Raw genomic sequence first — 13,931 nt, forward strand, 5'->3', positions numbered from 1 at the left:
TACCACAACCGTGACCATTCACACACACATATAAACCAGGACATAATCACACACACATACTCCTACCTAACTAAAGAAACATAACAACACACACAAACACACCTAACCTACCTATAAGCAGGGGGGCAAGCCAACCTGCACCCCCACGTGGGGGGTTGTGCCCCACACCCCCCACTTATATATTCTAACTCCGAAATCGCACTAAACACACAAACACACAAAAAACACCACTGCACACACTCACATACACTAAATCCCTACCCAATATCCTCAAACACACAACACTTTCCTGAAACCCAGATAAATCCACAAACCGCACCACATGTCATGAACGCGACACCATGATAGCGGCAGATTCGACATTTGCGGATTCGACACTTCCGCATTCGGCATAGTGTAGTTTTGGGTAACTACACTTTCCTCTATTTGGTCTCACCGTACTGAAATTCGACATTTCAGTATGTCGAGATTGTTTAGTGTATGCATATATACATATGCATACATCTATAGATATATATGTCTACATATATATATATATATATATATATATATATATATATATATATATATATATATATATATATATATATATATATATATATATATATATATATATATATATATATATATATATATATATATATATATATATATCTATATATATATATATATATATATATATATATATATATGTGTATATATGCGTATGTATGTACAGATATATATCTATAGATATAAAAGAGAACATAACAAATAACATATGACCAAAGGCACCGTTAATGGGGTTGAAGAGGCCCAAGCTTAATACTTCTTGTAAGTACTGATATCACCCCCTCCCCCACAGCCAAACAGTTCTGCCCTGCAACACAATACCAACTGTTGCAAGTCCCATACCCAGGACCCTACACAACATGGCCACAAGATGTTAACAGTAATCCGTCTCACCTGTATGATGTCAGGATGGTATCAATAACATGTCATGCAGTACAGTCTGGCTATCATAGTGAATGTACAATGTGGAAGCAATAAACATTCCAAAGATACATATATATATATATATATATATATATATATATATATATATATATATATATATACATACACACACACACACACACACACACACACACACACACATATGCATATATATATATATATATATATATATATATATATATATATATATATATAAATATATATATATAGATGAAACTACACATAGACACACATAGATATGTATAGGAAGATGGATATTTAGAGGGTGCACAGCATATTGAACAGCCAGTATTCTTACAGTTGTCACCTTTTCAAATGGACAGTGTATGATTCTCTCATACAAAAGACAATTGTTGCCTGAAACATATACCCACAGAGAAGTCAAAGGGTATGACACCACACACAGGTTTGCATACATAAGAAATGTTTATTTGTGTACTATTACAGTTTTATATGCCATGTCATATAGCTGTTAAGCCTTTGAAATACATACTAACTGAGTAATGCAACTCTCAAACAAATCATTTTATACAGTAATCCTAAAGCATAACACATGTTGCTATCCAGGCCAAGGCCTTCAAGTAGTACAACAGTAAAGAAAGAATGGGCCAGAATATAACAATCAATCAACAGTATGTAATGCAGAGGTATAGTTCAGCAGCCTCAAATTACACTCTGTACTCAACCCCTTGGGGGAAAAGAATTAAGTTGCCACAATTAGGATGTATGTGTTACATAACAATACTTACATGAAAACATCACAATCACACTGACAAACAGAACAGTCTGTATGACAGTAAGCACTAGACCACCAATGTACCCAAGGTGAAATGCATGGAAATGTACAGCCATATACTTTAGGGCAGCTTACTACCAATATCCGTCATGTGTTGTAACAGCCTAGGTTATATATGGTTCATACCCCTCCCCCATAGACTGACTTACATGGACATATAACACCGTTACATACACTGACCTCTGGACTGTAGAAGGGCACACATATTTTGTGCAGCTAAAGCCTACATATATGTGAACCTTACCCCACAATATGTGTGGGGGCCACAACAGCACTGGAATGATGGCAGGAATGGCAGCACAACATAATCACAGACCACTACATAACAACCTCTTATTGTATGTCATATGGATAAAGCCTGGTAAATAGGTGGAGGACAGAGGCCGGAACACAGGACCATATGTGAAATTGTGTTGTTACACACTGAGAAAGTTGATGGCATTACAGGATAGTCTGCAACATACCCTTAGTCAGGAATATGAAGTCAAAAACACAAATGGATGTAGCCATGTTCTGATAGAACTCAGCACACACAATGCCAGTGATATATCTGACACAAGACCTGTGTGGTGGACAGACAAAACATAACAGGCACACCTCTGGCCATCATCTGGATAGGCCCACAGTTGAGATATATGCAGACAGACTGCATTCCATGTTAAACTAGTATGTACACACAAACCCTGTAGCACTGGCACTATACAATGCATATAACAACACTACTCACACTTTCTGTAGGTCTGGAACCTTATACGAATATGTAGCTGACCTGAGTCTGCAAGTCATCTTGTAAGAGGTATTGCTACCTACTGTCTGTAACACTGCTGCCCACACACAGGAAGGCTGTCCTCCATACAGGAAAGGTAAAGGGACCACACCCACATGATGTAGGGATTTACAGTAGTGGGTTGCCATGACAGTGGTAATTGGAAGTACTACACAGCATGCTGCATGCAGGTAGCAAGTGGTGGACACTGACTGGTGTAGAGGCCATCAACTGATCATGTGTATCACCTACAAAATCCATGCTGCAATCTTTTCAAAGCAGCTCAATCCATTTAGTGGAGAGGGAGAGAGAGAGAGATAGAGAGAGAGATAAGAGAGAGAGAGAGACCCAAAAAAAAAAAAACATCCATCCAGCACACCACACAGCAAACTATCCAGAAGAGACATCATCCCCACAACAGGTATGTGAAGTAAATATGCATGTAATTGAATGTAGTACTTGGTCCACAATAATGGGATAGATGAAGTTGAATGATTTATATGTGCCATCTGGTGTTGTAATGATGTCCAGCTGAACAGCCGCTATGGACAATAGTGTTTGTCCCTGTGGGCAGTGGGCCATACCTGTCAACTGTGCAGATCAGCACTGACTGAGAAGATGTAAGCCATCATAGTGTGTGTTGTGTAATGCAAGACATGTATATTGGTCTGGCCAATAGCTGGTAGTGGAAGTAATGTTGTTATGATGGACACGTGGGTTCCAGAGCACACCACTTTTAGGACAGTCATGTTAACGTGCAATGTAGCATGCAGAAATGCCATAGGTGTGTAATAGGCTTACCTGCAATCTGTCCCTATATACCCCCCCCCGTTAGGCTGTCCACATGTCGCACCTGTCTGTGTTGTAGCAAGGCAGAACAGTGCAGCTGTGCAGGAAGGAGAGTTAGAGAGTGTGGACATATATATATATATATATATATATATATATATATATATATATATATATACATGTATGTCTACACATATACAGACACCTACATGTATATATGTATATATATATATATATATATATATATATATATATATATATATATATATATACATATATATATATATACAACTCATAATATATTTCTATATATATATATATATATATATATATATATATATATATATATATATATATATATACATGTATGTCTATATATATACATGTCCCCTACTTTTGCATGACAGTGCTGCATGCTATGTGTAAGGAAACATCACACATATCAATACACACACACACAAACACACACACACACACACACAGACACACATACACACACACACACACACACACACACACACACACACACATATATATATATATATATATATATATATATATATATATATATATATATATATATATATATATATATATATATATATATATACACAGCAGTAAGTGTGTGCAAAATGGATGGTTATGTCAGGTGTGAACCCCATGTTGGGAACACATTGCCCTTGTTTGTGAAGGTGAGATTGGGAATTTGGGGAAGGATAGCAGGTATATTTGTGGAGGTGGGTTGGGTTGGAAGATAGAGAAGACAGCCTACAGAGGCGGTATATGACACATGTTGTGGGCAAACTCCCTGGATGCGGAGTGTCATCTGTAATGTGGAAGCTCCATGAGCCCCCATATGGAAACAATGGGAACAAGACCCCCACCCATGGCCAGTCACCACATCAGCTTCACGGACTTGAAGGTGCCTGGGCTGGAGGCTAAGCTGGAGGAGCATGCAGACCCTGTGAGTATGTACTGAGGGACTCAAGGTGCTGTAGCACACCCCCCTAATCTCTGTGGAGCTCCCTATGCACCAGACCCCGGACCTGACCTCGGGTGACAGGATTATGTCTGTTTGTGATCCTGGAGGGGTACACCATCCCCTAAGGTGGTTCCACCTGAAGGTAGTGCAGGACCAGTAGATGAAGAGGCCTCAGGGTGGGTCCCACATGTGATGTGGCCTGGTAACATGGCCAGATGAGGTGGGAGAGGTGGTTCTGCTGACAACTGTTCCCTAAATATGCTATTGTGTGTGTGCTACTGTTATAGAACCTATGTGGGTAGTAATAGTCCACACAATCCTGGATCAGGTCCAACAGCATGCATAGATATCCCCAATAATGCATAATGACAGATTTGCAGGAATCACATAGCAAACAGACCAAATGCATATATGGAACCATAGTGGCCCTTACTATGACATGCAGATGACATTATCTGTAACAGGCGAGCAATGATAGTGTCCACACAGGGAACATGGCTACAAACATATAGCACAAACTGTTGTACAATATGATATATGTCTCAATGGTAGGTATTATGTAGACATACCTATTGAGTTGTGTGCTCGAATTGTTGTTGCAGATATGGTGGGGGGAGACAGAGATATGTATTAAAAACTATGATAACCTTGCTGTATGAGGTTCTCAGACCTGTTTCCATTTTTATGTCTTTAAGGCAAGATGTCCCATGAGAAGGCTTCCCATTTATACAGCAGAGGAGAATGAGGTCATCATCGCACACTTGGTGCAGCACTACCAGGTGTTGTTTGGCTGAACAGCCCCTGAGCAGCAGGAGTGGAATGCCCTGTGGAACGATCTTGTCCACAGGGTAAATGATGTCTACCTGCATAACCGCAGTTATGTGCAGGTCCAACACTGTTGCACAGACCTACTTTACAATGACCGTCGGCACACTGCTACAGTCAGAGGAGATCAGCTTGCAATGGAGGGGTCATGCCATCCAGCCCCCTGACACATGTTGAGGAGCTCCTTGCCAGCCTCGGGGCACCTGCCCGCCTGCACACAGAACACCTGGTGGAGAGCATAATGGAGGTGGGTGCTACCCACACAATGGCAGAGGAGTGTGCAGGTAAGGCCACTGGGCACATCAGTAGACCACTGTTGTGTATCCCTCAACATCTGTACAGTTACATCATGCATATGTGAGGTGACATATATATATATGTATATATATATATATATATATATATATATATATATATATATATATATAGTCTGTTGCTGCATAGTAGTAATAAACAGATGTTCATAATCTGTAGTATTGTGGGCTTGTACTGTTGATGTACTGTAATGCTGCACCGTCCCTGTACCAATGCCACAGCTGTGGCTACTGACATCACATCTCTCACACACTTATGTAGGTCCCTCTGGTATAACTCCAAGGCAACAGTCTGTAGCTAGTGAGTATGGTGTTTGGTCAGGTTTGCCAATACACCGGTCATGTTATGGCTATGGTATATTCCATGCACACATTCAACACACCTACTCATAATGCCGGCCATACATGTTCACATATTGTTGCTGTTAACTGCACTGCATCACAGTGGTCACCATGATGGCGTATCTGAAGATTATGTCAGACTCCTGCAATATAACTAATATCCCATCATTGCAAAATGTGTGCACAGAGATGAACATAATGGTGGGACCAATGGCCTACAGTAGGGACATGTGTTAAACATCACCCTTATAGAGTGCTACAACAGTGTATATACCAGTATTACAATGGCAACTGTTACAGATCTACACTACGGCATATCACAATACAGCAGTCCACAACCCTTACAACCTACAATATGGTCCTAACATGAGCAATGAGTGTGTAATATGGAATCATATGTTAGGACAGCAAATATGGGGAATACATATCTTCACAAGCACTGGAAGCATATGTGTGCACACACTCCAGATAAAATATATTGGAAGCAGCTGTTGAGGTACTGACCGCATGCATCTGTCATGGAAATGCACCTTCCAGCAAGTACACATCTCCAATGTCACACCAAGAAATGGTCTGCTGTCCAAGAGTTTGGCTATCAAATGTGCCCACTTACCTGCAACAAAGGCAGCCGTGGCTTGCACACATCTTACATGCCATGGCATGGGACCCATACCCAACATGTAGCACCCAGGAGTTGGACATGTACCCATACTTCACCATTGCATATACCATGGCAAACAGTGCAGGCAGTCATGTATGTGGCGAGGATGCATGGGACAGGAATAATGTAGGAAATAAACAGATGGCCATTCAAGACAGATGATCTCACATGCAGCAAACTGGTCATGCAGGCTGCCTAATAATATGCCACAACACTGAGGGGGTTGCAGGTGCCAGTGTACTCCTGTATGCTCATAGGTTCATAGGTTGGTACTAGGCTAGGGCCTATACAAGCCTAGCCATAACAATTCCCTGGCTATTTATTGCCATTGATTAGCTGGGACTAGGCTGTTACACATTGTGCTCATTGTTTGGGACACTGCAAACTAACACACATGTAGAACATAGTTGTCAAGCATCTGCAAAAAGGCTGAAGGTGGCGAGGGCATGTCATCATGACATAACAGTGCAATGCAGCAGGAATCCAAAGGATGCTACAAATGGCTGTATCTGCACACAGTCAGGGTCAGGAACTGTGGCAGACATAACCCTGTTTCCACAGCAATAGTGACTGCAGTGTGTGAACTCCAAGGGATGTGCACATGAGTTGACCTTGCAATCATGCAAAGTTGGGGGACATGTGTAGGGCAGACTGACCTTATACTGGCAAATGCAGATGGCCCATGATATTATACCCCTGCCAGGAATAGTGACTGCTGTAGTACACATAACAGTAGGTGCAATAAATCATCATGATAAGGACACACACACATATGTACCCACAAAGTGTACGCATCTCAATCAGCATAAGCACAACTAACACATGTGTTTGACACTGCATTTGATTGTACAGGACTTATGTCACATAGGCTCATGTAATATTAACATATGCAGTAATGTGGTCCCATGGCATATCAAGGAAGAGGGCATCATATCAATAAGGGTGTGTACACTCCCCATAGCCATGGTAAGGTTTGACGGTTGTCAGTGTAATTGTATCATATTGGTCATACATGCACTGCTGATGACATTTGTAATTCAGACATCAAGTATTCACAAATGGCATCTGTCCACATATCATCCCAGGTATGTGTCAGACAAACACATAGGGCTGTGAGCAGCAGAGCAGACATAACTGAAACAGTAATACACATTTAGTAATGGTGTGTACACCTGTGGGGTATGGTGCAAAGTACATTGCAAGGTGCTGAACAGGTGCATAGCAATACTGTGTACATGGGTGCAGTGTTTTCCAGGGGAAGGGGCATCACCTACTATCACAGCCCATGCATCACACACATGTATACTATTGCTAGCATAGATTGACTATAGCTGCACTGCATGTTGTTGAGTACCATATGTTGTGTATGTTGACAGATGGGTAATGGGAGGTCTGTGTGTAATATCTTTGTGTAACCTCACCTGTAAATGTGTGTGTGTGGTGGGGGTTTATTTTGTCTGTAAGTGCAATCTGGTGGAGTGGAGGGGGGTTGATGCATGTAGGATGTGTGTGTATGTGTGTGTGTGTGTTTGTGTGTGTGTCCATGTATGCACATTTGTGACTGTGGGATTGTTCATACATCTCACCTTCCCTTTGGAATTGTGCAGTACATGCACATGGACTGACACATGAGACACCAGGAATACTTGTCTGATATGTAATCTCAGGACAGCTGATAGTATAATAAGGTCTGTAGCATGGAACATGCATTGGGAGGGAAACTAGACACCAGGTATACTGTTAAAAGCGCAATCAGCAGAAAGGTGAATGAATACCCACGTATGCAGCACTACAGATGCATTGGGGAATTACTAGACAACACCAGTGAGTGTATCCAAATATTACTGTTGTCCACATAATAGGTTAATAGAGCAACAGATCTTACATCTATTGAGCAATAGTTGCATAAGACACTCCAGTGCATGACATTATTGAGTGACTGTAATAGCCCCTAACATATGGGGGGCCATGCTCATGATGTCTGGAAAAACCCAGGGTGAACACTGGATGACAGCAATGAGTCCTTGTAAAACCGATTCCAATCAAGTCAAAGAGGTAAAGGAGTAACAGGTCATGTTTTGTGATTACTTGTCTAGGCAATTAGAAGAATGATACTTTAATGATTGGCATGGCCCACTTCTCTTCTCCCTCTTCATTAATGATCTTCAAACAATAATCCCTCAAGCAACCTGCATTCAATACGCTGATGATTCTACGCTCATCTGCTCAGCATCTTCTACCCCAGAACTTTTCTCTCTCACCCAAAAAGTGTTTAATACCGTAGAAACATGGTTCTCCAGTCGATTCCTCTTACTAAATGCTAAGAAAACTAAACTTCTTCTTTTTACCCCCACATCCAGGGCCTCCCCCTTACATTTCTCCATCTCCTCCAACAGTGCCACTGTCATCTCACCCGACACTTCAACTAAATTGTTAGGTATTACCATAGACAACAATCTCTCATTCGACCAACACATTAACAACTCCATAAAACTAGTTAACAGAAAAATAGGATCCTTATATCGAATTAGACCATTTCTTACACCTTCTACTAGAACAAGGATTGCTCACTCCCATCTTATTTCTACTCTTCTTTATGCTTCACCTATCTTTACCAACCTCAAAAAACCAACCTTAACAAACTGGCAACCTGCTATAATAACATTGCCCGCTACGCTACTGGTAACCCCTATAAAAGCCATCACTGTCTTAACTTAAAACTTCTAGGCTGGCTAGAGTTTCAGAACTATCTTATAATCCATCAACTCTCTATTGCCCATAAAATACCATACCAACCTAATAATACCCCGATACTCTCACAACTCATAATCCCCTATTACAATCTCAACTCTCTCCGCTCTTCTAGTAAACGCCTGACAAGTACAATAAAATCAAATAACAATGCTGGCGACTCACTATTTACCAATGCTGTAGGGACAAAATGGAATTTGTTACCTACTAATATAACAAAGATTACATCATTGCCTCTTTTCAAACAAAATATTAAACTGCATTTCCAAAATCATTGGCTTTGTTCCTGTAGTAAACCTGATTAACTTTCCACTAGTACTACCTAAATTTAAAACTATCTCTCTTACTCCTTTTTACTCTTTTCTCTACTTGGCTTTCTTTTCTCCTCCCACTGCTTCTCTACCTGTTATCTACCTTAACTTGCTCTCTTTTCCACAATTAATCCCTTCCTATTTTCCCTTATTTTCTTATTCACTCTACTTTCCTTACCACCAGTCCTTGTTTACTTTATCTGATAAGTATGTTTCAACTTGTATAATGTTATTTGGACTGTAATTGTGGGGAGTCAGCGTACCAAAAGTACTGGACCAACGGCAGTTGCAAACGTACTGGACCAACGGCAGTTGCAAAAAATATGCCCACAAATCAAGAGTTCCACGGTAGAACTTCTATGCGAAAATAATTCAACTGGTAAAAATGCAACTCCAAAAGCAATGTTGAAAAGTAGTCTTCTTTAATACAACACAAAGTAAAAACAAGTGCTTTCGCCTGGCGATCCCAGGCTTTTTCAAGTTACAATACCAATATGGCAATGCAGTGTATATATACTAAACTGCTAAGCCAATTATTCAATTAAAAAATCACAAATTGCAATAATTAAACAATCAATTTTTTTTCACGTTGTAGGGAGTAACACTGTCTTCAAAATGTTGTATAACCTTAGCGCAATTTCATGCTCCCTAGCAAACTTATTTACCAAAATATGAAAAAATAAGCATTCCATAATTGTAGTCCTAAACAAAGTATGATATCTGTACAGTTGCCCTGCATACAGACAGAGTTGTTTTTTCATCCTGTAACTACTAATACTGCCTTCAAAATGAAGTTTTACTTACCCCCGTGACATGTTCCCTGGTGAAGTTATTTAGCAAAATATGAAAAAATATCATACTTCTCATAACCATGGTCCCAAACTAACCCATTTGTTGTATGCATTGTACATACTTGCATATTTATTAAATCTTCTACTGTAACTGTCTTCAGCATATTCCACCTATGTTACAATAGTGTTCTATCTTATGCATGCCATATAGTCTGCCTATATGTAGAAGTTTTAGTTTGTGTCATTGCTTTTGACTATACTTCCTCTTTAAGATTGAGTCTTGGCTGAAAATTTTCAGCAGGCCAGACCAACCACCTGGAAAAAATGGCCAAAAAGGAAAGAAAGATTAGCTTTAATCCACTGTGCTAACTCACAGACATAATCCTCTGTGCTAGCAGATAAACTAATAAATTTGATGGCCATGCTCATACCTTACACACACACACACACACACACACACACACACACACACACACACACACACTCTCTCTCTCTCTCAAGGTTGTTCTTGTCCTGGGATTCTATCTTTACCCCATCTTATCCCAGCCCTGTCTCCAATTTAAGAATCCTGCTAGCTAAGAAATCATTAAGCCCCTGCCATACTGCACTCCGCAAACTGTCTACAATCCTTGTTACCAAGCAGCACACCTGTCAGCTGCCACACATTATGAGGCAGTTTACTCGTTTTAACTTTCAAAAGTGTGTACTATGGAAAGAAGGTGATTTTACATACTTTAGTGACATTATATCAAAAATTAAGAATAAGTTATGAGAGACATATTGTTGCAGTACCTCACTCCATTGTAAATTCTTCTTATAACAGGATTAACAATAATACCATTGATCCGTGGACTTTTTCCTCATTCCTTCTATCAGACTAGGTAGGAATGCATGCACGCAAACACGAGTTGCAAAACTTAATGGCGGTCCCTTTAAAATCTTCGCTCTTCCTGGAATCAGTGTTTACGTCAGCTCCCATTTGACAACACTACCAGTCAAGATAGCTATTCTGAGGCCCATATTACTAATGACAAAATATCTTGAATTAACTTTTAGGTCAAAAAGGTTACAATTATGAATAAAACCTCAATAATAAACTTAGAGTTGCTTGACACCTGTTATGCCCCACTGCACAATAGGACATTTCTGGTTGCCTGCTTTGCATCAGGCATATAGGTCTTACAAGATGATAAATAATGCTAATAGTTGGAGGGTGTGCTAATAGTCTGCAGATGAATAAAGGGCTTTTGGTGGGATTTCATACAGCAGTCACTAGCAGACTTAGCAGCAGTAATGAGGATCTTGGCTTTGCTTCTAGCGAGCCTTTTGGTGGTTGCTGCATGGGGTCAGTTGGTAAGTTTCACCAGTCAGATGCAAAACAGCTGTGCAATCCAGCTAGGAATTTACTGAGATTATCACAGTACAGTTGTTTGACACCCGCCCCCCCCCGCAATAGGACTTTGAAAATTTTTGAAGGTTGTGATGGGTGTACTAATAGTTGAAGTGTGTGCATGGTGGATAGAGCAGCTAGTCATGAGGTGACTCATCTCCATTTCAAAGGCACTTTCAGTACAATATGGTTCTAAGTTACAGACCCATGTTACACTACTGCAGTGTTGCTTCCTAACACTCCAAGCACATTGTGAATTCTCTCACACACGCTCTCATTCACACAGATGGTTTCCTCTTTGTCGCAAACATACATTCTACTTTTATGCATGCATTTACTCACACAAGCAATGACATACAGGTCTTAAAGTGCATTTATTGTTTTCCCCTCACAGGTGGCGAGGTGGGTCAGGGTCCATCCTACATACAATCTGATGTTGGTGTCCGTGCATATAATTTATAAATGATGATAGGTGTGTTGATGCACAGGTGGGGTTGTCAGAGGCCAAAACTGTCCCATCATTTGACATCCCCCTATTATTCACCCCATCCCCGCACACAGTCACAGTGCCAGTAGATACCCCATCACCAGTGGGCATAGCAGAGGGAAAGTTGGCAGTTGGTGGCAGTGCACAGGACAGTGTGGCATCTATGGCTGCTGTATCTGGACACAGCAGCCATAGCCGGATGTCCAGCAGGGAACCACATAGGCAGATGTACATGGGTGCTCATGGGAGGGTTGTTGGTCATTGTACCCCTGCAGAAGTGCCACATCTGCTACCAGCAGATGCATGTTTCAGGCTGTCATAGAGGTGCAGGCATGTATGGAGCAGTACACCACACAGGGTCTGAGGTTGCAGAGGGCTGCTTTTTCAGCTGTAAGCGACAACATCTGTGATATTGCAGGTGCCCTCTGTTATTATACAGAGGTCATGGATAGATGGTGGGGTGAGATGGAGGGCCTCCTCGACAATGGATTGTCCATGCTAAAGCATGTGGTTGGAGTGGTGCAATGGCCACATGGATGTAGGCCAGCAACACCAACATCTGGAGGTTGACATGGGCATGCAAGAACACCAAGCTGCTTCCATAGTGGCAGTACCAGCCCCAGCACTACAGGGAGGGTGCTGTCCACACCACACCACACCACAGCAGGCCAAGTGCACGTGGCCCTGGCCAATTCCAGGAGGGAACTGATTCCAGTGGACATATGTCATCATCAGGGGAGCATAGCATATCAAGGCTTGTACCTGGATGTGCCCATGGAACCTCTGGCAGGCACAGTTCTCATGTCTGTGGCTGGAGGCGGTGAACTGCACACCCTGCCAGGTATGGTCTGCAGCTGTCCAACAAACACCTGTACAGGGCAGCCAAATAGCAGAACTGGGTGCATGCATACTCACACACAATACAAAGACACCTAGGGCAACCCCATAGCTGCATACACTACATCACCATGGACATAGCAGTAATTAAAACCCCTCACTCACACACATGGTGTCAAATGTATGGCCCAGCCTAGATCTCTGACAAACCAACAACACACTCTATGCACATGATGATACCTGTGCCACATCCCTGTCATCCATAACATCGATGCAGGGACAGGCTAATATGGTTCTGATGCACACAGTGACTGTACTACAGTGTATTATGCCACCTGCATGTGCCAGCAGGCCATCTATCAACATACACCACTGTGGTGACCCTCAGGGTGAGAGTGACATGCATCAGCCAATCCTCTGGGTGCCTCCTACAGAGGGCCGGTGAAGTGCTCAAGTTGACATGTATGCAACATGTATTACATAACATGGTTAGTGTCTGTCTTGGAGACCTGTACCCAAGCATGTTCTGTTGACTGTGGTAGTGTAGTTGAGATATCTGTGGTATGTGGTGCATACAGGGTGTTGAGTCCTATCTGTGACATTTATAACACAGCTGGGCAGACATGTAAGTGTCAGTCAAGCATAGATTGCCTCTACGTATCCAAGATGGATACCTGGCATCTGCACATCTGTACAGGGACTGACAGACATCAGCTCACTGACTAGCTATGCAGTAGGATGAATGGAGTGACAGAAACACGTCTGACACTGATATGTATGCCATTACTACATGATGGCAGCCCTCACTGACATGCGCAATACAGACAGTAGTCTACAGTTATTTTCCACATGTCAAATCATTATCTAGTAGGAAATATATAATGTGACACAGC

Source organism: Protopterus annectens, chromosome 2.part0 (assembly GCF_019279795.1).
Source record: "Protopterus annectens isolate FY-2018-M chromosome 2.part0, PAN1.0, whole genome shotgun sequence".
NCBI classification, from domain to species: domain Eukaryota; kingdom Metazoa; phylum Chordata; order Ceratodontiformes; family Protopteridae; genus Protopterus; species Protopterus annectens.